This window comes from Pogona vitticeps, chromosome 2 (assembly GCF_051106095.1).
Source record: "Pogona vitticeps strain Pit_001003342236 chromosome 2, PviZW2.1, whole genome shotgun sequence".
Lineage (NCBI taxonomy): Eukaryota > Metazoa > Chordata > Lepidosauria > Squamata > Agamidae > Pogona > Pogona vitticeps.
Window position 1 is genome coordinate 162046816 of NC_135784.1, and position 23287 is coordinate 162070102.

At 46.9% G+C, this 23287-nt stretch overlaps 1 pseudogene; it reads left to right on the top strand.

The window, feature by feature from the left end:
- Positions 1-22046: 22046 nt before the first annotated feature.
- LOC140703716 (small ribosomal subunit protein eS4-like) lies at positions 22047-22857 on the top strand (annotated as a pseudogene).
- Positions 22858-23287: the final 430 nt, after the last annotated feature.

Genomic DNA, 23287 nt, shown 5'->3' on the forward strand with positions numbered 1-23287 from the left:
ACTACGTATTTAGGGAAGGCAGTAGGGTTTGAAAAATGAGACACTGGTGGAAGAGGTCTCCAGTGGTCCCCATGATGGGGGGTGGGGGAGACTGTCTCTGTTAACGGAGGTTTTAAGTGCCTTTGTGTATAAATATTTGTGTTTTTTTATTGATGTTGCCTTTTGTGTAGTGTAGTAGACTATACATTTCTCTTTTTTGTAATATTTTTTTTTATTTTCCAACATAAAATTTACAAATATATAAAGACAGCATCATATATAAAATGAGAAACATAATATAAAGCTTAGCCTACAAGCATTTACTGATATACTTCTTCTGGCGAGATCTTCTCCATATTGTTCATTTTAATTCTATTTATTACAGGACTTTTGCTTTCCATCAATCATAGAATAAATTCCAGTTTAGGTAGAAAATTGATTTTTCTGGTCCTTTTAATCTCTTTGTTAGTCTATCCATTCCTACCCATTCTACTATTTTTTAAATGATCATGTTGTCCTTTGGTGGCTTTCCCTCCTTCCAGACCTGTGCCCATACTAATCTAGCTGCTGTTAAAACGTGTATTTATATTGTTTGGTAATAATCCCAATAAGAATATTTCTGGTTTAAATTCCATTTCTTGCTTGGACATTTGCTTAATCCACATATTAATTTTGATCCAATATTTTCTAGCTATGTCACATGTCCATCATGCATGTTAGTAAGTTCCATTCTGATTTTTACATTTCCAACATTTATTTGACATATTTGGAGAGATTTTTGCAAGTCTGGCTGGAGGGAGGTGCCATCTATAGAACATTTTATATGAATTTTCTTTGTAGGAGGTTACTAATGTTAGTTTATAGTTTTTTGTCCTTGTTGCCATTTATCTAGTTCTATACTATATCCAAAATTTTCGACCATTTTAACATTGTCTCCTTAACTTCTTTGTCTTGTGTGTCCCATTGCAATAAAAATTTATACAAGTTTTGAATTTGTCATTTTTCTGTGGTGAGTAATATTCTATCAAATATTGTATATTCTTTATAGAATCCTTGTGCTTTTTTTCCTTTATTGTAGATTGATTGTAATTGCATCTGGGGCCACCATGAAAACGTCAGTCCTTCGCTCTCTAGTTGAGTTTTTGTCTTTAAAAGTCCCTCCTCATTTAGAAGCTCATTATACATTTTTATTTTTCCAAAATTTAACAGGTTTGGGTATCCAAACACTTCCATGGGTAAAATCCACCTAGGTGTTTTCACATATATTTTAAGTTTAATTTTCTCCCAGTCCTTTAAGAAAGAATTCCTTATTATATTTCATTGAAAATATTTCTTAGTTCTTCCATACCATAGAAAGACATGCAAGCTTGCTTGCAAATCGTATCCCTCTAGGTATAGTATTCTCTTATTTTTTAGCTTTATCCACTCCCTAATCCAAGTTAAAGCACTTGCTTGGTAATATAAATTCCAATTTGGCAAACCGAGTCCTCCTCTTTATTTTGCGTCTTGTAGGAATTTGATTCTCGGCTTCTTCTTTTGCCATATGAACTTTGCAACTAAAATGTTTAACTCTTCAAAGAATTTTTGCTCTAATTTGGTAGCTTCTGGAAGAGGAAGATTACTTTTGGAAGAATGTTCATTTTCATCGTTGCGATTAAAAATGATACAGTAGTTGTAATTTTCTCCATCTTTCCAAATCTTGTTTAATCTGCTCAAGGAGTTTCGCATAGTTGGTCTTCTTTCAATGAGGAACATCTAGCAGTCAAGTTGATTCCTAAATACGTTACTTTTTTGTTGTTTGAATTTCTGTGTTTGAGATAAGTTGGTTCTTTTGTCTTTGAGTTAGATTTTTAGTTAAACATTTTGTTTTCTCTTGATTAATTTCTAGTCCAGCTACCTCGCCAAATTCCTTAATTTCTTGAAGTAAGATTGGAACTGTTTCTATTGGGTTCTCTAAAATAAAGACCAGATGGTCTCCAAACACTTGAAGTGTATACATGTCATCTTTGATTTTTGTTCCTTGTATCCCTTCGTTCCGTCTGATTTTTCTATTCAATGTTTACAATGAGAGAATAAACAACAATGGGGAGAGTGGACAACCTTGCCGTGTTCCTTGAGCAATCTCAATTTTGACTGTTCTTTCTCCATTTACAATTATTTTTGCTGTTTGCATTGTATAAATTGCTTCTATCATATTGAAAAAGTTTTGTCCAAAGTCCATCACTTCAAGTTGTGTCTTCATATATTCCGAATTTAAGTTATTAAAGGCTTTTTGAGCGTCTAAGAATAGAATAGCTATTGGTTTTCCTGGATGTGCTTGATAATATTCTAGAATATCTATTATTATTCTGTTATTAATCTTCAGTTGCCATTTTGGGAGGAAACCATTTTGGTCTTCATGTCAAGTACATTTCCTTCCTTGAAAATCAAAGCATATCTGATAGATGGTTGTCTAATTCTCTCTTGAATGGTTCCCGTGTTTGTGTGCTCACACAAAGGCTAAATGACTCCATAGTCTTACTGCTCTAACAGTTAGGGGAGCTGTGCTGAGTCATCCAGATGAGGTTCTCTGGAAGTTGAGTTGTGGCAACTGGCCTGCTTTCTTCTTCAGTTTAGATTTTTTTTCAATCCTCATCCAAGCAGCTTCTTCAATCTGAGGAGAGCTGGTAGGAGACCTCCGACTTCTCCAGGATGATTTCATTTCCCCCATGGTCTGAATAGGCTCGTTAGATGGACAGAGGAGGGGGGGAGTGAAATTCCCACCTCTGCAGGTCTTCCCCACTCATTGTCATGGCCCATGTCACTTCCTGGGGTTCAAGATTTCTTGACTGAATCCAACACCCATGGTCCAACAGGGAGATGATCTCCAGCTGCTCATCCTGGCCTCCAAGCAGAGGCAGCAGCCATGTCATCAAGGCTTCCGCATGGAATCCGCCCCCTTTTCAGATCCACGGGTGGCCATGAGAGCCAAAGAGGAGAACCGTTTGACTCGCCGTCCTCTTGCAGCTGTTTGGTCAGGATGTCATCTGGGTGGAGAAGAAGAGGAGAGAGACCTCGTTAGAGCAGCTGGATTGCCCAGAGGAGAGGGCTGTCCCCTCACCCTCCGCTCTATGGCTGAAAGGGAGACTTTGCCAGGGAAGCAGGAGTGACTCTCTGAGGAGAGGACACAGAGTCCAAACGTTAGCAGAATCGCTCTGGCCGGGAGCTGAGAATGGCTGGACTACAGCCTCTCTGTTGCAGCAACGTCTCGTGAAGTCACCCACCTACCTGCATGTCAGATTTGGAAGAGCGCAACTTACCTTTTCTGGCCAGCAGGCACCATAACTCTACCGGCTCTTTTCCGCATTGGCGGAAAACCGGTAAACCTGGTAGCAGATCCTGCCTTTGGTCCCCTGTGCCTGGGGAGACAGAAGCCCCGGTTCCTCCCACCCTCCCTCCAAATCGGCCGGTAACAGGAGTTCCCCCCCCCTCTCTCTCACACACACACACACACACAAACAGAGGGCGATCCCCAGCAAGCTGTAAAGAATGAGGAGCCCTGTCTGTGACTTTCAGCAGTCCTTGAACAAAGGCTCTCGGATCGGTCCTGCCCGCCCAGAGCCCCGTAGCCACTCCCTTGAGGACTTACTTGAAATGCCACAGGAAAGCGCCGCACCTAAGCAATAGAGTGGCGTTTCGCATTGCCCAGGGCCTCTCCGTGTGCTTTGGAGAGTAAAACAAAACGCGCATATGCTGGAAGAAGAAGAGAGATCTCAGAAACCGTTCACTGGAAAACACTTTCCACCAGAACATGGCTTTTGCTGCAGGGTCCTCACAGGGCAAACCGAATTGGAACAGAGAAGGAGGGAGACGCAAGCTGAGAGGTGAAGACAGGTGAAGACTTACGCACAAGAAGAGGAACCCACCAAGCAGCTCTCGTGAGGGGCTCAGGCAAAGGGCTGAGAACAGGATGAAATTTAAGAGGGAGAAATGCAAAATTCTACAGCTAGTTGGGGAAGAACCTCCAAACACTCAGTTATGGGGGATACTTGGCTCAGCCATGTGGAAATTGTTGTGGAAAATGAGCCAACAGTGGAAGGGGGCTGGAAAAAAGGGCAGCGCGATTTGAGGCAGCATTTAAAGAAAGACAAAAGAACGGGGCAGGATTAGCTTTGGGAAAAGACAACAGAGGGGAGAGAGGAGAGCACTTTGCAAAGACCTGAAAGGGAGTCACACAGAAGAGGGGCAGGATCGGTTCTCCATCATCCCAGTGGTTCGAGCAAAGGAACTGAGGACTTACATCCAAGAGGGGGAAGAAGGAGACGCTTGTTGGCTTGTCTCCCAGGAGACCCTGAAGGAGCAGCTCCAGTCCCTCTCCAAGGTCTGCGGGGGTTGGGGGTGGCGATTTGGTCACGGAAGAGCCATGGGCCCGACCAGAGACCTGCTCCAAAGCGCCAGTCCCGCAGCCTACCCTTTGGGGTGGCCAAGAGGACAAGAGGGCTCCCGGGTCATTCACCACCACCACCGAAAGCAGCTCTGCCTGGCTGTAGGGCAGGGCCCGGCACTCCCTTCCCGGGATGAGGGCCTTCTTGCAGCAGCTGCAGATGGGGCTGAGGAAGCAGAAAGCCCCATCCTCCCGAGGGCATCCCCCCTCCACACCCCGAGACCTGAGAGAGCAGGGGGGGAGATTCCTAGGACACGATTACCTGTGACTTCCTCCCTCGTCAGCTGAGGAAGCTGCTCATGAGTCGGGCCAGACCGTTTCCTGGTTCGACTGCTTCCAGGGAGGATACGGAACTGGCGAGGCTCCCGGGAGATCCTGGTGGGGCTACTGGAAAATCTCGGCAGGGCTGAGTAGGGGGAGAGAGGGGGAGATGGAGCACTTGCAGTGAGCGCCGCAGGCCAGCCACCCGGCTATGGCCCATTGGCTCCCCCGCTGGGGACCATCCGGTTCTTACCTGGAGACTGGCGCTCCCCAGCTGCAGTGGAAACAATGGAGACGCCTCTGGTGGATGGATCCCCAGGCTGTTCCATGGGGTGGGATTTAGATTTTCGGTAGGGCAGCCTCCAGGTGGCACAGAGGCTGCCTCTGGCACCCTTCTCTCCTGAAGTTTCCTTCCTCTTGAAGAAGGTACTGAGCTTTGAAAGCCTGGAAAGGAAGAGAAGATATGGGGGATGAGGGCTCCGTCAGGCCAGGAAGCCAAGAAGGCCCACGAGGAGGCCAGAGGCGTTTCCACTGAGTGACTTCTTTCGTTGCCATCCGGGGTACCGCACCTTTCTACTTAAAAAGACCGGGGGCAAGACCGTCTTGCACTTTGCTGGTAATGGGGGATTCTCTGGGGCCCATCTGGTTCCATCCTGGAGGTGCAGCGACTTACCCTTCTGGTACAGGGCCTGCTGAGACAGCCGGTACTCCTGGGCCTTGCGGCACACCTTTGTTGCATCTGGAAGGTGGATGGCCAGGTTGACCCCATAGCGGCCCAGTAGGGTGCCTTCGTCTGTGATCTGGTAGGAAGGAAGAGGTCTTTTTAAGCACATCTGAATGTTCCTCCATCTCTCGTGTCCTGCTGCCCAGTCGTCTGGGACTTTCAGCATTCCTTGAACAAAGTCTCTCCGATGGGTCCCGTCTGCCCAGAGCCCCGTAACCCTTCAGAGAAGAGATGACGCCACTCCCTTGAGGACTTACTTGGAAATGCCACAGGATAACGGCACGCCGGAGCAATAGAGTGGCGTTTCGCATTGCCCAGGCCCTCTCCGTGCACTTTGGCGAGTGCAAAAAAACGCACATATGCTGGAAGAAGAAGAGAGATCTCAGAAACTGTTCACTGGAAAACACTTTCCACCACAACATGGCTTTTGCTGCAGGGTCCTCACAGGGCAAACCAAATTGGAACAGAGAAGGAGGGAGACACAAGCTGAGAGGTGAAGACAGGTGAAGACTTACGCACAAGAAGAGGAACCCACCAAGCAGCTCTTGTGAGGGGCTCAGGCAAAGGGCTGAGAACAGGATGAAATTTAAGAGGGAGAAATGCAAAATTCTACAGCTAGTTGGGGAAGAACCTCCAAACACTCAGTTATGGGGGATACTTGGCTCAGCCATGCGGAAATTGTTGTGGAAGATGAGCCAACAGTGCAAGGGGGCTGGAAAAAAGGGCAGCGCGATTGGAACGGAGGGGAGAGAGGAGAGCACTTTGCAAAGACCTGAAAGGGAGTCACACAGAAGAGGGGCAGGATCGGTTCTCCATCATCTCAGAGGGGAGGACGCCCAATAATGGGCTCTAGCGGGGGATGCCAGGTTTCCCTGGAATATCGGGGATGTAAAACTTGGTTCGAACAAAGACATTGAGGACTTACATCCAAGAGGGGGAAGAAGGAGACGCTTGTTGGCTTGTCTCCCAAGAGACCCTGAAGGAGCAGCTCCAGTCCCTCTCCAAGGTCTGCGGGGGGTGGGGGTGGCGATTTGGTCACGGAAGAGCCATGGGCCCGACCAGAGACCTGCTCCAAAGCGCCAGTCCCGCAGCCTACCCTTTGGGGTGGCCAAGAGGACAAGAGGGCTCCCGGGTCATTCACCACCACCACCGAAAGCAGCTCTGCCTGGCTGTAGGGCAGGGCCCGGCACTCCCTTCCCGGGATGAGGGCCTTCTTGCAGCAGCTGCAGATGGGGCTGAGGAAGCAGAAAGCCCCGTCCTCCCGAGGGCATCCCCCCCTCCACACCCTGAGACCTGAGAGAGCAAGGCGGGGGGAGATTCCTAGGACAGAACTACCTGTGACTTCCTCCCTCGTCAGCTGAGGAAGCTGCCCATGAGTCGTTCCAGACCGTTTCCTGGTTTGACTGCTTCCAGGGAGGATACGGAACTGGCGAGGCTCCCGGGAGATCCTGGCGGGGCTACTGGAAGATCTCGGCAGGGCTGAGGAGGGGGAGAGAGGGGGAGATGGAGCACTTGCAGTGAGCGCCGCAGGCGAGCCAGCCGGCCACGGCCCCTCGGCTCCTCCGCTGGGGACCACCCGGGTCTTACCTGGAGACTGGCGCTCCCCAGCTGCAGCGGAAACAATGGAGAGGCCTCTGGTGGATGGATCCCCGGGCTGTTCCACAGGGTGGATTTTTGATTTTTGGTAGGGCAGCCTCCAGGCGGCACAGAGGCTGCCTCTGGCCCCCTCCTCTCCCGAAGTTTCCTTCCTCTGGAAGAAGGTACTGAGCTTTGAAAGCCTGGAAAGGAAGAGGAGATGAGGGGGATGAGGCTCCGTCAGGCCAGGAAGTCAAGAAGGCCTGCAAGGAGGACGGAGGCGTTTCTGCTGAGTGACTTGTTTCGTTGACATCCTTGATACCCCACCTTTCTGCTTAAAAAAAAACCAAAGGAGTGAGGCCCACTGTTTAAAAACTCCACTGAGGCAGCCGGTCACTCAGCTTGCTGGAAGAGAAAGGTCTTGACCTGCATGTGGAAGGACAGCAGAGAGGGGGACAGCCAGGGCTCCAGTGGAAGGGAGTTCCAAAGGCTGTGAGCAGCAGCCACAGAAAAGGCCCTCTCCCGTAGCCACATCCGACATGAAGCTGGACGAGCTGAGAAGTCTTCTTCTTCTTCCGAATGGACTTCACAGGCCCAGCAAGGAAGAGGCGGTCTTGGAAGCAGCTCGGATCAAAGCCTTTTCGGGATTTATAGGTTTGGAGTTAGAGCTGCCTGGAAATGGATTAAGGGGCCAGAGGAGCTGCTATAATGGGCGTGGGGTAGGGGTGATGGGATCCCTGGGAGCAGCCCCAGGCAGCCAGATGGATGCTGACGTTTGGATCCGCCAACTTTTCCGGACTCTATCCAGAGGCAGCCCCGCGCAGAGTGGGTTACAGCAGGGGTCTCAAACTCAATTTGCCTGGGGGCTGCTGGAGGCAGAAGGTGGGTGAGGCTGGGCCAGATCAGATTTTCTGCCAAGCAGAGCAAGAGCCTGAGGAAGCCGCCCAGGAGTTTCCTTAGCCCGGCTGGGGCTCTGAGGGAGAGGAGGAGGAGGAGAGGCGCGCAAGCCCTCATCGCCACGACCCCCTCTAGCTCCTTCTTCACTACCACCAACAGTAGCAGCAGCAGGACAAAGAAGCGGAGAAGGGAGGGAGCGACCACCTAGCGGGAGGGGGGAGGGCATTACATTTTTTTAAAAAAAAAAACCTCACAGAGTTCGCCTTGCCAAAGGAGAAAAGCCCCCATCGGTACATGCAAAATTAAACAGAACGGGGGGCCCTCAGGTGTGCGTGTGCGGGCACACACACACACACACACACACACACACACACATACGGAGGTCCAGCAACCTTCCTCTGAGGGCCCCTCTCAAAAAAGGCACACTCAGCAGCAGCAGCTACCCCCACCACGACAGAGGAGCAAACTTTGTGAGGCAAACCCAGGCAGCCTCCAGAGCCAAGGCAGCTGAAGCAGGACGAAGAGGAGGAGGAGGAGGAGGAGGAAGGACTGCTGGGTGCTGAGTCGGCTGCTAGCCGGGCTGGTGCTGGGGGTGCCGAGAGAGAAAGAGAGCCAGAGAGCCATTTCCCTTGAAGAGGCCGCGGCAGCTGCTGTTGACAGCTTGGAGGCACTCTTTGAGGATGGGCCAGGAGTGAGCTCCGATCTCAGGCATCGCTCGAGGGTGGCTCAGGCGCTCGGGGAAAAGGGCCGGCAGCATGCCTCGCTCACCGGCTCTCTCCAAAGACAGCACCTCTTATACCCTCCATATGAAACTGCAGCCTGCCAGCCGATCATAGGGGGAGGGTTAAAAATGAACAGACTCACATTTTGGGTACTTCTCCCACGCTGAAGATCAAAAGAAATGAGGATTTTTCAGGCCCCTTCCCCCAGGGCCACTAGGGAAGCAGCTCTGTGACAACCAAGGACTTGTCACAATACCCCTCCACGGAGCCACCTGGCCACCAGGACCTGATACTGCTGAGGGATAGTTTTCTGATGCAGAATTTGGAACTTCAAGTCAAATTCCTTTTGCTGTGGAATGAACTGACTATAGAACAGCGAGATAGAATACAGTGGTGCCTCGCTAGACGATTGCCTCGTGGGATGAAAAACCGCAAGGCGATTGGTTTTTGCGATCACTATGGTGCCTCGTAAGATGTTTTTTCTCTGACCGTGGTTCGTAAGCCTTTTTTTTTTTAAACTGATGCTTCGCAAGACTTTGTTTTAGACCGATGCATAGGGAACCTCACAAGACCATTTTTTCAGAAGACAACAATTTTTGCGGAATTACTTAAAATCGTATTGCGAGGCACCACTTGTATTTATCTTATTTCTCCTGATTTCAAACAAAGTGTATATATTTCTATCTGTTTCTATTTGTATCTTTGATAGTAATCTCAACAAGAGCAAGAGCCCAGAAATGTTAGCAGCTAACATTCTGGACTGGTTGATATTTCAGAACAGCCATCAAGAGCTGCTGGGTTTAGCTACAGTTTCCCAATCTGGACTGGGAAAATTATTCTGCACATGCCCCGGTGAAATAAGCCATAGTTGAAAAAGTTGAGCAATCCCAGTTAAAACATCCTTGTCACAAACTTTGGGTCCCAAGGGGTCTGCCTGAATCTGGCCCCATTGGGGAAAGTAGCATTTGGGTAATCTGGAGAAAGCTCCCAAACGGATTTCTTTTCTAAGCACAGAAGCCAAGGTTGCCTATATGCCACCATTGGGCGCTCAAAGGCGTTGCGAGGTCGCCCTCCTCCAAAGGCTATGGCCTCCCTCCCTCCCTTCACTTGCCAAAGGCAAATGCACCACAGGGTGCTTCTGAACTTGTCAAAAGGGCAAGTCGTGAGCCCTTGAGACAGAAGGGAATTGTACCCACTAAACAAGGCTGCCAGTTAAATGTATACGGCCTATTTGCTTCAGCTGAACGAAGTGGGGAAATCTTTGGAAATCAGGACCCTGCAGACTTATTTTAAAAAGAAAAGAAAACAAAAGTGTTGAACTGTGGATGATATTTCTATCTGGTATGATATGCAAATGAATTATGATTTTAAAAAAAGGAATGACTCCAATAGGGAACAAAGTTCATAAAAATAGAGATTTATATCTGTGATTTTGGTGGATCTGCTTTCATTCCAGTTCATACATACATTTTCTGTGTTTGAGTGTGCATGCATGCGTGCGCACACATCATCAAGTCAATTCTAATTTGTGATCCTTTCCAGGGTTTTCCAGGTATAATCTGAAGTGCTTTACCCTGCCTTTCCTCTAGGGGCAATCTTGGGACTGTGCAGCTTGCCCAGGGCCACCTAGGCTGGCTCTTCTCCCAGGAGGCAGAGGAGGTGGGGAATCGAACTCCCTGCCTCTGCCTATCCCATCGAGCTATCCAGCCAGCAAATGCTGCCAGTGCAGCAAGAGGGAGTAGTCCTCAAGGTGCCGATGTGAGGTTGGGTGTGTTGTTTGTGCAACGAGGTGCCCTGACCCTGGCTGGGTGGAAGGGAGAAAATGCTAGCCAGGAAAGAAGACACTCAACATAAGCAACAGTCCTCTTCAGATCTGAGCTTCAGATACATCTGGGGGGGGGGAGATAATATAACCCTGCCAACAATATAAGTAACTAGATACAGACCTGGTGATTAGGTGACATTAAGACTGGTTTGCAGGTCCACAAAACAGCAGCTCTGGTGGGTGCAGGAGCCTGCAGGGAAGGAGTAGAACGCGATGAGGCTGCCCCCAGTCTCTCTGGTGCTCTGGCCTCCAGCCGAGAAGAGCAATGCCCCTGACTCCAGCCAGTCTGTTTTCCCGGCTCCTTTGATAAGGGAAAAATTGCACGGGCGAGGGTTGACTGGAAGCCACTGGGGTTCTTTCTGAACATTGGAAACCGGGAGACATTCCTGCAGTGGTCGCAGGATGAGAAGGCTGATAGTTCAGGTGATCACAAGTAATTAAGAAAGCAATTCGTCTTAGAGAGAGAAGTTGAAGAAGTCAGTCACACACAGAGATGTCTGCCAGCGGAGCCCTCTGCACACACGTCTCCACACACCTCTGGGCAACGCCCCCAGGAGGACTCCCCTTTATTACTTTAACAAGCTTACAGATAGTTGACAGTATACTGATAGGGCAGGGTTGCATAATGCCAATTAGGATTGGAAAAAGAAAGGCCTTTGAAGTTAGCTCTCTATCTCTACCGGAAAGGGGAAGAATAGGTAGCCACTCGTCTCTCGTCAGAGGCAGCTGCATCGTATCCAGGAGAGTATGCTCTGCAACTGTAGAATCACACAACAGCTTAGCAAGCTTGAGGAGGGGTCCCCCACACATTGCCTTTTCCCTTCCCCGTGTTTAATTTTTGTGTGTACCCTCCTTAAGGTGTGTACATTGTGGCTAGACTTTCCCCTCTGTTGTGGGGCTCCTCATGCCCTTACCCACAAAGGTGCTTTGATGCACGCTTTCCCTTAATACAGTATGGGCATTTTTAAGGGCAAAGAGAATGGTGAAACTCTGAAAACTGGATCCCCATCCAAGTGGATTCATAGGTAGATCCCAAGTGTTGCAGATCCCCCATTGCAAACGTTCCTACGACACTTTGGAATGGACAAAGTTCTACAACTTTCCACCCGCAAAGACTCTGCCCTGGCATGTGCCTCCATTAAGGGTGGTTCGTTTCCGGAGGAGCGCCTTTACTCCTCGTCTTCTGAAATCCGCTGAGCTCTAGGCATGGCCCCGGCGTAGAATTAATCCAGCTTCCCTTGTCCTGACCACAGTTTGTAGAAAGGGAGCGGTGCTTCCCATCCATCTGCAGCTTCTCTGCAGAAGGAGGCAGTGAGGGAGCAGCCCAGTAGCCGGCAGTCCAGCCGAACTAGCCATCACCGGGAGGTGCAACAGGCACCCTCTTCGTCCAGGGAGACAGCCAATGGTTGTGTATCTCTTTCCACAGCAGGCACAGTGGACTCCTGCCCAGATGTGGTGGCTGATTGGAGGTGGGTATATGAACAGCTTGGTCAGAAGCGAGCACAAACGTAAATATCTGAATGTATCCCATCTTGGGCCGTTTTGTCCACATTTCTACTCAGTGTAGAATAACCACCTGAAATTCAAGTAGGCTGGGGCCATTCAGGGACGGCGCCACCACTGCAGAGCTTTTCATGCCGGGCTAGGTGCCCAGGTTCCTGCCCTCTGCCCTGGGGACTGTTAAGCTAGCCTGGGTACCAGCTTGACCCCTGGCCCCAAAGGCGTAATTCCGGGTGATGGGCTGACTGAAACAGGACTCCATATTGTCAGTGGCATAAATGGACCGTGTTGGAGCACATCGCATCACCATTGGTTCCTGTGCCCAGGGTTAGACGCTCTGGCAGGCTGCAACTCTCCAGGGTCATGCTAGAGCAGCCTTTCCCACGTGGGTCGTGCTACTGGGGAGAATGGGAGTTGTTGTCCTCGAAGGCTACCAGATTGAAAAGGCTGCTTTGAGAGCATCTTCCAGCCGCAGAAGAGAACAGCACTTGGACCTGAACCTTTTTCTAGGGGCCAGGTTTATGGGTCTGCAAACGAGCAGGAGCTTGTAATAAGGAAGGATTGTTCCTATTTGCAAACAACACAACTATCTCAGCCTTCATTTGAACATATAGCCATGTTTCTAGCCCATGTGGCCCCAAGGTCTTGGAAGGCGAGTTGTGCTTCATTCTCAACTTTTCAGGCGCAAAAGAAAAGCATTGCCAGTCATGTAAATGGAACATTTTTGGTGTCTGATTGATCTTCGGCAGATGGTAAGGAACAAGCATCCTTGAAGGACTATTTAAGAAAGAAGTGCTGGTTTGTGAAATGTTGTGGGGCAAAGTAGCTCTCTTGCAATGTTTTAGGTTGGGAAACAAGGACAATCTGTTGCATCTTAATGGTAGGGGTGGGGGCGGGGACAATGAATTTACGAATGACTTCACATGCCTAAAAATCAACCAACTTGTACCAGCCAGAACTTTTGGATTAAAGCTATGGTTAGCCCTCCTCCAAATGGGGATTCCGCTGGCTAGACCAAGCACCTTTCATTCATTTCAGTGGGTTTTCTAAAAGACAAACAAGTGGGTCCTTGATCAAATCAAGCCTAAACAATCTCTGGAGAGAAACGTGATAAAACGGGTGGTGTCGTACTTTGGGCCCATCGTGAGAAGGCAAAGTTCTCTGGAAAAGACCATAACGCAGGGAAAGTTGGTGCCTTTTTTTTATTTCACCGTCCCTTTTGTGGGAGCTCAGAGGTCCTAACACAGCACCTCTTCCCCAGATCATACTCGAGCACAGACCCCGCATGGACCCTGGAGGCTGGGAGAGAGTCCTGCAGAAAAGCCACAGGCTCTTCCCCAAGGAACGGTTTTCCCACATAGACTCTCACATAGTTTTTTTGCACTCTAATATCCATCCACCTATCAGTTGGGCAGGCGGTTGGTCCATCTGTCCATCTGTACACCCCGACCTCCCATCTAATTTTTCTGGGAATCCTTGCAGAAATGTTCTACCTCAATTCTATGGAGAAAAACACAGGAATCATGCTGAAGTAATTTCTCTATTTATTTGAGTATCTGTGTTCTATATATCTGGAAAAACCCTTGAAAAACAAGTAGAAATTAGTCACTGTGTTGGAAGGTTCCAGTTGAAAGTCTCTCCACCATTAAAATAGTTTTTAAAAATCTGAAATACATTTGCTTAAGTATAATTAATATGAAAATGTGAAAGAATCTCTTGGAATCAAAAGCCTAACAAAAACAACTAACATAAGACCTTTTCCCTAATAAGAAAAAACAGAATCTCTTCACCCAGCCAGCAATGAAAACAAAAAGCTAGTTCTATCTTCTTTTCAGGGATTACTGAAAGGAGTTGTAAACTTTCTGGCAACTGTCTCTCTTCAAATCCAAACTATGAAACGAGATGGAGGCTTCTTAATTTTCCAGGGTAAAAACCTGAAAACTAGATTTGCTCGTTTCCTGTCATTGAAGACATTGAAATCCAGGAATGGACTATGCTACAGACTATGAAAACTGAACTGCACAGATATGATGGAAGACACCTGGCTAGACAACAGTACCTGTGAAAGGGATCTAGGAGTCTTGGTAGACCACAAACTGAACACGAGTCAGCAGTGTGATGTGGCTGCCAAGAAAGCCAATGCAATTCTTGGTTGTATCAGTAGGAATATACAGTGGTGCCCCGCAGGGCAAAAGACCCCATAGGAACACATTAAAACATGTTTAATCTGTTCCTATGGGGAAAAAATTCACCACTATGCGGAAATCCTCCATACGGCTGCCATTTTCGCCACCCGGTATGCGAGGAAACTGTGCGAAACCACTGCGGGCGGCCATTTTGTTTACCCAGTGCCATTTTGGAACCGCCGATGAGATGTTTTAAAAATCGCAGTGCAACGATCAGTAAGCGAAACCCTTACCGATCATCGCAATGCAATTTTTGGCCTTTTAAAACATCGCAATGCGATCGCTTTAGTGATCGGAAAATCAACATCGCTATGCGGATTCGTCGTTAAACGGGGCACTCGTTAAGAGAGGCACCACTGTAGGGTCTACATCAAGGGAATTGATAGTACCACTCTATTCTGCTTTGGTCAGACCTCAACTGGAGTATTGTGTCCATTTCTCGGCACCTCAGTTCAAGAAGGATGTTGACAACCTGGAACGTGTCCAGAGGAGGGCGACCAAAATGGTCAAAGGTCTGGAAGCCATATCCTATGAGGAGCGGCTGGGGGAGATGGTAATGTTTAGCCTTACAAAAAGAAGGTTAAGAGGGGACATGATAGCTATGTTTAAATATTTAAAGGGATGTCATGTTGAGAAAGGGACAGGTTTGTTTTCCATAGCTCCAGATACTAGGGCAAGGAGCAATGGTTTCAAACTATAGGAAAAGAGATTCCACCTGAATCTCATCAAGAACTTCCTGACAGTCAGAGCTGGTCGGCAGTGGAATAGGCTGCCTCGGAGTGTGGTGGCGTCTCCTTCTCTGGAGATTTTTAATCTGGATGGCCATTTGTCGGGAGTGCTTTGATGGAGTTCCTGCATGGCAGGGGCTTGGACTCGATGGCCCCTGTGGTCTCTTCCAACTCTGTGATTCTTTGATTCTATGAAGTATTAATTAGAGATAGGATTTTTAAAAAATCTCCTACAAATCCCATGATTCTCCATCATTGGAGTTCTATTTTGTAGACAGATGCGTAAACGGGAAGGCTTTGAGGCTCAGCCAGGCCTGGCTCTACTAAAGCTTCCTGTTCTTGGTCCATTGCTATCTGGGAGCTTTCTTTCTGAACAGGATAGCTTAGGTAGAGCTAGGCCTAGCTAGGCCTCAAAGCCTTCCAGTTTAGGTCTTTCTCCCAAATTAGTCATATTTAAGTGTCTGTCTACCAGTTAGTACTTCCAGAATGGAGAATTTTGGGATTTGTAGTCCAAACAATCTGAAAATCCCATTCTCAATATTAATATCCAATATTAATATGCTCCCAGATTTTGGAACTCCCGCCCACAGGAGGCTAGATTGGCCCCACCTTTGTTGTCCTTCTGCAACTAGGTGAAGACCTTTATCTTCAGGCAGACTTTCCCTGAGTGATTGGCTGTTTGAGTGGGGTTTTTTTTTAATGGATAGTTGTACCTTAATGCTTTGAATGTCTTTTGGTGTTGCCTACTTTTTTTTGTATTTGTTTGATCCTTTTTAGTATTTATATACATACTCACTGTCTTTTAATTGTGTAAGCCACCTGGGGTCTTTTTAAGGAGAAAGATTTGGTAAAAAATATTTTAAATAAATAATATTGCTTAACACATATCCTCGTTTAACAATGTATTTGCTTAGCGATGAGGTTTTTGGAGCGATTTTGCGTTCTGTTTAGTGATGTTCCCTATGGAGAAATTTCGCATAGCGATGTTCGGGACCTTGCCTCGCTTAGCGATGACAGTTTAGGTCCCCCTGTTTCGCTTAACGATGTCTGTTTTTCTTATTTTTAAAGTGTCTTAAAATGTTCAAAAACTGTTTTAAATGCTAGGATCGTTAGTGCACCTTGTAAAACTTTTGCAAACTTAATTTGGCTTTGTTCTGACTCTTCGTTAATTTTTGGTCAATTTTTTTCTCCCCCATTGGAATGCATTGAACTAGGTTTGGGAGCTGATCAGATGAACAGGCGTAGTCTGTATGGATCCTAGAATCCAGGTGCAATCCCTGCTTGCAAGTAACACACCATCCACATATACTGTGCCTTTAGAGTGATATTTAAAATTTTGCTCCCTCTGTTGAACAATAGAAGTAAATGAAAATAATGTTATGTTTTACTACTGTGATTTAATTTCAGATCCATTTTCTGAAATTTTCCTGAACAAAAGATTAACATGATCAGACTGACTACCAGTTTTATCTCATTCAGCCATATGATCTGTAGAGATAATCTCTTCTTCAGAGCCAATAATGAAAAACTGTCTCACACAAATTCTACATAATTATTTAGCAAAATGGGGAAAACTCACGCAAACATGCTGAAATCATGGATGTGAACAGTGCTCCTGATGTATAAGACATCTCTCTCTGGTACCTTCTAAAAATCCCCAACAGCTTTATTAATAACACAATAGTCTTTGTAATGTGGGAGTGGCCATATTAAAATATGACAACAAGATAGTGAATATGATATCAATAAACACAGTTTCAAAGAAGCAAGGTAACTGAAAATAGTGGGGTATATCTGACAGGGATATTTTAAGGATTTAAAACTATATGGTAAGATTGTACGAACAAACCTTATACCCACTTACTTTGAAACAAACCACTAAACTCAGTAGGGTTTGCTTCTATATACATGTCATGAGTTCAGTTGAAGATCCAGAACCTGAGGGGTTAACTACCTTGAAACTTGTTCTTTGGACTCTCACCCTGAACTATGTTGTGTGATTCGGCTTTGGACCCTGACCTCGGATTACGGTTTCTGATTTGGCTTTGGCATTTTAATATCAGCTCTGCGTTCTCTGAACTTTTGATATTGGACTGGCTTATTGGACTCTATTCTTGAAACCCCCGGGAACATGACAATATATTCTCTCTCTCTCTCTCTCTTTCTCTCTCTCTCTCTATCTCTCTCTGTGTGTGTGTGTGTGTACAAGAACAGCTGGGGACGCAAACTCCCAATCTCTAGCTCTGTATCCAGAGATCCAAACAGCAGAGCTATCCAGCCAGTCTGGACATCTATTGGAAAACAATAGGCAGATACAAAATCTAACATCATAAATGGACAACATATATGAGATTAAATAATTACTATAGAGCATCACTGCAGATGGAGACAGCAGCCACGAAATTAAAAGACGCCTGCTTCTTGGGAGGAAAGTGATGACAAACCTTGACAGCATCTTAAAAAGCAGAGACATCACCTTGCCAACAAAAGTCTGAATAGTCAAAGCTATGGTTTTTCCTGTCGTGATATATGGAAGTGAGAGCTGGACCATAAAGAAAGCAGACCGCCGAAGAATTGATGCCTTTGAATTGTGGTGCTGGAGGAGGTTCTTGAGTGTCCCCTGGACTGCAAGGAGAACAAACCTATCAATTCTAAAGGAAATCAACCCTGAGTGCTCACTGGAAGGACAGATCCTGAAGCTGAGGCTCCAGTACTTTGGCCATCTCATGAGAAGAGAAGACTCCTTGGAAAAGACCTTGATGTTAGGAAAGTGTGATGGCAAAAGGAGAAGGGGATGACAGAGGATGAGATGGCTGGACAGTGCCTGCGAAGCAACCAACATGAAATTGACCCAACTCCGGGAGGCAGTGGAAGATAGGAGGGCCTGGCGTGCTCTGGTCCATGGGGTCACAAAGAGTCAGACACGACTAAACGACTAAATAACAACAAAAATAGAGCATTAATTCCATGATGTTTTATTATATGATGGAAAAACAGATTTTTAAAAAATTCCAATCTAAGGGCTCATCCACACATTTTCTTTGCTTCTGTTTGATTCTGTTGCCCATTGATCTGGATTAGTTTATGTGACATTATTGGAGGATCAAATGAATCCCTTTCAGTTCACTTCATTCCCCCCCCCCACTTGGGGGCTACCCCCTCCCTCCCCGCCTGTTCTGTAATGCTACTGGAGACTCAGATTTCCAGTTTTTAGAAGGCAGAAGAGCCACCTGGTGCTGCTGCTGTCCAAAGGCTGTGAAACGCAACATCAATGGAGGGAAAGGGACAAGGTGGAAACAGTGCAGAATCCAGAAGGCATAAGAGAGAAGGAAGGGGAAAGGTGATAGGTGGTGTAGAAACTGAAATCAGAAAAATCCAAGTTACATTTAAAGAAAATTTAGGAATGGAAGCTTGGAATGAGTGATTCTGGATCTATAGGGGAAAGGAGCCAGTTTCAACTAGAGATGGGGATGAATAAAAAAAATGGTGATTTGATTTGTGATTTGTCAAGGTTAACGAATCAATGAATATAAATATTCTTCAACGAATCAATTCATCAATTTGTCTTTGCATTAAATGCTATAAAACTGGCCCCCAAGCACCTAGAGACACCAAACTTGCAGGGAAGCTTCCTCAGACTGTTTTCTACAAGTCCGGAAAGTTTAGTGAACATTGGTTAATGGAGCCCTGAGTTATATAGTCACAAGAAGAACACCCGCAGGAAAGCTGCCCTCAGGGACTTAGAGAATCCTGAATCACACCTATGTGCTGGGGAAAGACAAAGGCGTGCTGGGGAAGGACAAAGCTTCCTATGTCCTTCCCCAGCATGCCTACCAAGTTTGGGGAAGTTTGGACAGTGGACATCCGAGTTATTCACTCACAAATTGGAGTGAATAACTACCCCAGGATAGTTTACCACACGACACAGAAGCCCATGGCATTGAGGGAGTTATATATGGCCTCAGATCTTTGGCACTGAGGTAGCACACAGAGGCATGAGGCACTGAGTTTGTCTTCAGCAACATCACATTTGCCTGTGAAGTAGAGTTTGCACCCAGGAGGCAATGCGGTATTTGGCAGCAAAGTAGGCTTTTTGGCCCCATCGGGAACTGAGGCACTTGGCCGCTAAGTAGATCATGGCCCCATCGGTCACTGAGGTAGTTGGCAGCAACATAGACTGTGGCCCTATCGGACACTGTCTTCCTAGGCAGGATTATAGATGTGGGATTTGGACATTCCAGGTACCAACATGATTCTTAGCAGATAGGGTGGCATTGGGGGAAGCATTGGTGGTGTAGTGGCAGAAATCTGCCACATGGATGAGCACGAGGGAGGCGTTTGCCATTAAGGGGGATAAAGGCAACCTCCAAAAAGAACTAAAATGTGCTCTTTTTGGCTGCCAGGAAGGATTAGAGTCACCCCTGGCACGTTGGCATTGGGGGGGCCTGAGGAGGTTAGGATGCTGAATTCAGCAAACAGCATTTGAGAATCAAGCCCAAGGAAGCTGGAATCAGCAGGCAGGCCTTTGCAATGTAGCCCAAGGAAGCTGGAAGGGGCTGCAGGACTTGGGAACAACATGGACCAAGGAGGCTGGAATCGACAGCAGGCCTTAATGTAGCTCTTAGAGTCAGTATGGCCCTGCCACATTGGCATTGGGGGCACTCAAGGAGGATAGGACACCGAATCCAGCAAATAGCATTTGAAGTAGACCATGGCACTGCGGGTTAAACCGCTGAGCCACTGGGCTTGTTGATTGGAAGTTCACCACTGCAGTTCGAATCTGTAAGACGGGGTGAGCTATGCCCCCTTGCTGGTCCCAGCTTCTGCCAACCTATAGAGGCAATAGAGAGGGACACACACAACAGAAACACTCAGGTTTGGGTGGGACCACACCGGACATGTTGGCATAGGGGTGCCCGGAAAAGGTACAAGGCTGGAATACGCAGGCAGGAACTGGGAATGAAGCCTGAGGAGGCTGGACTCACCAGGCAGGAGTTAATGTATCCCTTAGACTACGCACCTGGAGGCCCAAGGTTGGGCACCACTGCTTTAGAGACCTCAAGGCTGCCCCATTTCTGATGCCAGTGTGGAAGAAGTGGCTTGTTTGAACAAACCTTCCTGGAAAAGCCGAACAAATGGAAGATGATGGAGTATGGGGAAAAAAGGATTCTAGCCTAGCCTCCTATGTGATGTAAGTCAGACTCAGACGGATAGCCCAGTGGAGCATCTGGACTGGATATATGACCTTTTCAACATTGCTAGTTTCAGGGGCTTCACTTTTCATCCTGATCACACAGTGGCACTCTCTGTCCAAACTGGACTCAGCACAGCAGGCAGGCAGGACGTGGGCAGAACCTCGTCCGAAGAGGTGACTGGAAACAGCAGCAGGCAAGGAGGACTTGGTCAGAACTCTCCACTATGACCTTGTCCGCCTTGGGTGTCCCTGCACGGCATAGCCCATAGCTTCTCTGAGTTACTCAAGCCCCTTCGCCATGACAAGGCAGCAATCCATGAAGGGGACAGCAATATAGCATAACTCATATTAAATAGGGAAATTAGAAACAGTGCAGGAGGACCTTCGATGGAGCATGCATGAATAAGAGAGCGCCTGGGGGAATAAGGAAATTTTGATCAGCCCAGAGGGGGCTTTCAGTGCTCTCGGGCAGTAAATAAGCAGCACACTTTTCTTCTCTTTTTTAAAATGTTTTTTTTATGGCTTAAAGGAAGGTACCTCCAAACGCCAGATGCAGGCGAGGGGTATCAGGAGACAGGCATCTAGTTGTCTCGTGTGCTTCAAGAGACATCTGGTGGGGCCACTGTGAGATACAGGAAGCTGGACTAGATGGGCCCTTGGCCTGATCCAGCAGGGCTCTTCTTATGTTCTTGTAAGTTGCCGAAAAAGGCAGAAGCAGACACATTTTTATTTCTCTCCAAGGGGACAATATTATTTAAAGCAAATTTGCCGTATGCTTTCTGGGAATGCTCCCATTTTGTAAGTATAACTAAATTGTTTCGTTTTGGCTCCTCAAGGGCTAGATTCAATTGCTTTCCCTCAGCCTTGTTAAAAGGGCGGTGTAATAACATTCCTTATGGAGAGAGGATATGCCCCTGTGGGGAAGAAACAGTTGAGTCCCTGGCACACACCATTCTAGAATGTAGTTTATATAAGTCTGAACGTACCCATTACCTCTACCCAATAATGTGTAAATGCATTAGTATACTTCCCGCAGACTACCTTAAGTTTCTGCTGTCCGGAGAGAACCAATTAATATCACAGTCAGTGGCTAAGTTTTTATTCTCAGGTTTAAGAATTCGTAAAGTGTTGTGTTAAGATAGATGTATGATTCAAGTTTCATATTCCTGTTATCTTTTGATATCTAACTTGTTTTGTATATTTTATGTAATGTTTTTATCCTTGTACTTTTGCATCTTTGACTGTACAGTACAATAAATTCAAGTTCAAGTTTATTTAATGCATGTCTGAAGCATGATACCAGTTCAAGAGTCTAAATTTAGCCACCATCTACTGCAGTACAGAAAAGTAAATCAAGTAAAATTAAGTAAAATGAACAAGCCCTGGCACTCATTATGCCCGATAATAATCATTGCCAGCCATCAATTAAATTCCAACTTATAGTAACTCTAGCCAAGGATTTGTAGGTATACTCTTGGAAGCGGTCCACATTTTCTTCTTCTGATGGACAGTGCAGTTTGTTCAAGACTAAAGAGGTTGGCTCTTTTCCTGGGACACACGCTGGAGAACTGAACTCAGAACCTCTAACATTTCAGCCAAATGTATTTAAGTCCCTGAGCCATCTATCCTCTCCAAGTAATAATGTTCACCTGGAAACATGCAGTGTATTCTGATGGTTTATTACCGCTTTCTGCTGCAGAAGCTGGTACAGTACATAGACTTGCACCCTAATGCACTGAGCCTCATGGCACAGCGGTTAAACTGCTGTACTGCAGCTAAAACTGTGCTCACGACCCGGGCAGGGTTCAATCCCAGGTAGCCGGCTCAAGGTTGACTCAGCCTTCTATCCTTCCAAGGTCGGTAAAATGAGTACCCAGCTGGGGCGGGGGCAATGTGTAGCCTGCATAATTAACTTGTAAACCACCCAAAGAGTGCTTGAAGCGCTATGGGGCGGTATAGAAGCAGCACGCTTTGCTTTTTGCTAATGCAAAACTACATCTAAGTGAGAACCACTATCCTCTCTGGAGTGGAAATGGTGGCCCTTTCTTGGCAGAGCACAGCCAAGGCACCCTAGCCACCCACAGGTTCCCACAAAGTAAGGGAGTGCCTTCTGTTCACCATTTTGCTCAGGAACAGGCTCATAAATACCCTGACAAAGTCAATAAGAACAGTACGCGGTGGTTTATCGAGATTCATGGCTAAGGCCACATGGACATCCCCTTCTTTATAAATGTAATCATCATCAAGAAAACCAGTGAGCACCTGCACTTTGTGTATGACACAGAAGGATGCTTGTTCACTGAATGACACACCAAAAAAAAGGCAAAGTACAAGCTGTGCAAAGTAAAGATCTTCATGGGCACTTTATTACTAACAATGGCGAGACTGTTTGCCATTTTGATTGTGTCATTAAGGTGAGGAACACTATTCAGATTAGCCTGGAGACAGGCAAGATTGCAGACCTAATCACGTTTGACACAGGCAACTTGTGTGTGGTGACTTGGGACATACTGATGTGACCATCAACTGCATCCCTGGTGCTTCCGTATTGATGCCAAAGGTAACAGCTTTGCCAGCAGGCTGTCCAACATCTTTGTTATTGGCAAGATTAAGAAGCCTTGAATCTCCCTTCCTCATGGAAAGGGAATCCACGTCCCCACTGCAGAAGAGAGAGAGAGAGAAAAGAGGCTGGCCGCCTAATGGAGCAGGGATAGAGTCCTCTAGAATACTTGTGCATTTGGTCAGAACCCTGTTTGTCTTTATGTAAGGAAAAGTTGAGATTCTCAGTGTGGTGTCGCAGAATGAGTGATTGCTTAGCACTCTGGAGGCCTTTGGTTGTGGGAGGGAGGGGAGGGAGCCTTGTCCGGAGGCCCAACTCCAGCTACTGAAATTTCCCTCTGGACTTTCCTCCCAGAGAATAGGTTGACTGAACATTGAGCTTACTCGGCTATGCTGACTTTCCAATAGCATAGTTATTTCCTGGTGGAAGATACAGATCTTGTTTCATAGATATGTATGGAGCCCCACCTACGCTTCGTTTTACTTGGCTAGGTATCTTCACAGTTAGACTCGGGCAATCCCAACTCTCGGTGGCTGAATAGCTCAGTGAGTTATATTGTCTGGATTCAGTTGCAGGCTGTTGGCCCTTTGCTGTCCAACCACAGCTGTCCAGACACTCTTTGGAAGGCCCAAGATCCCTGCTCCAAGGTCAAGCAAGACATTATGTGACCTAGTGGTTCAAAATAGATCCAATGCTGGTGCCAGTCACCTTTT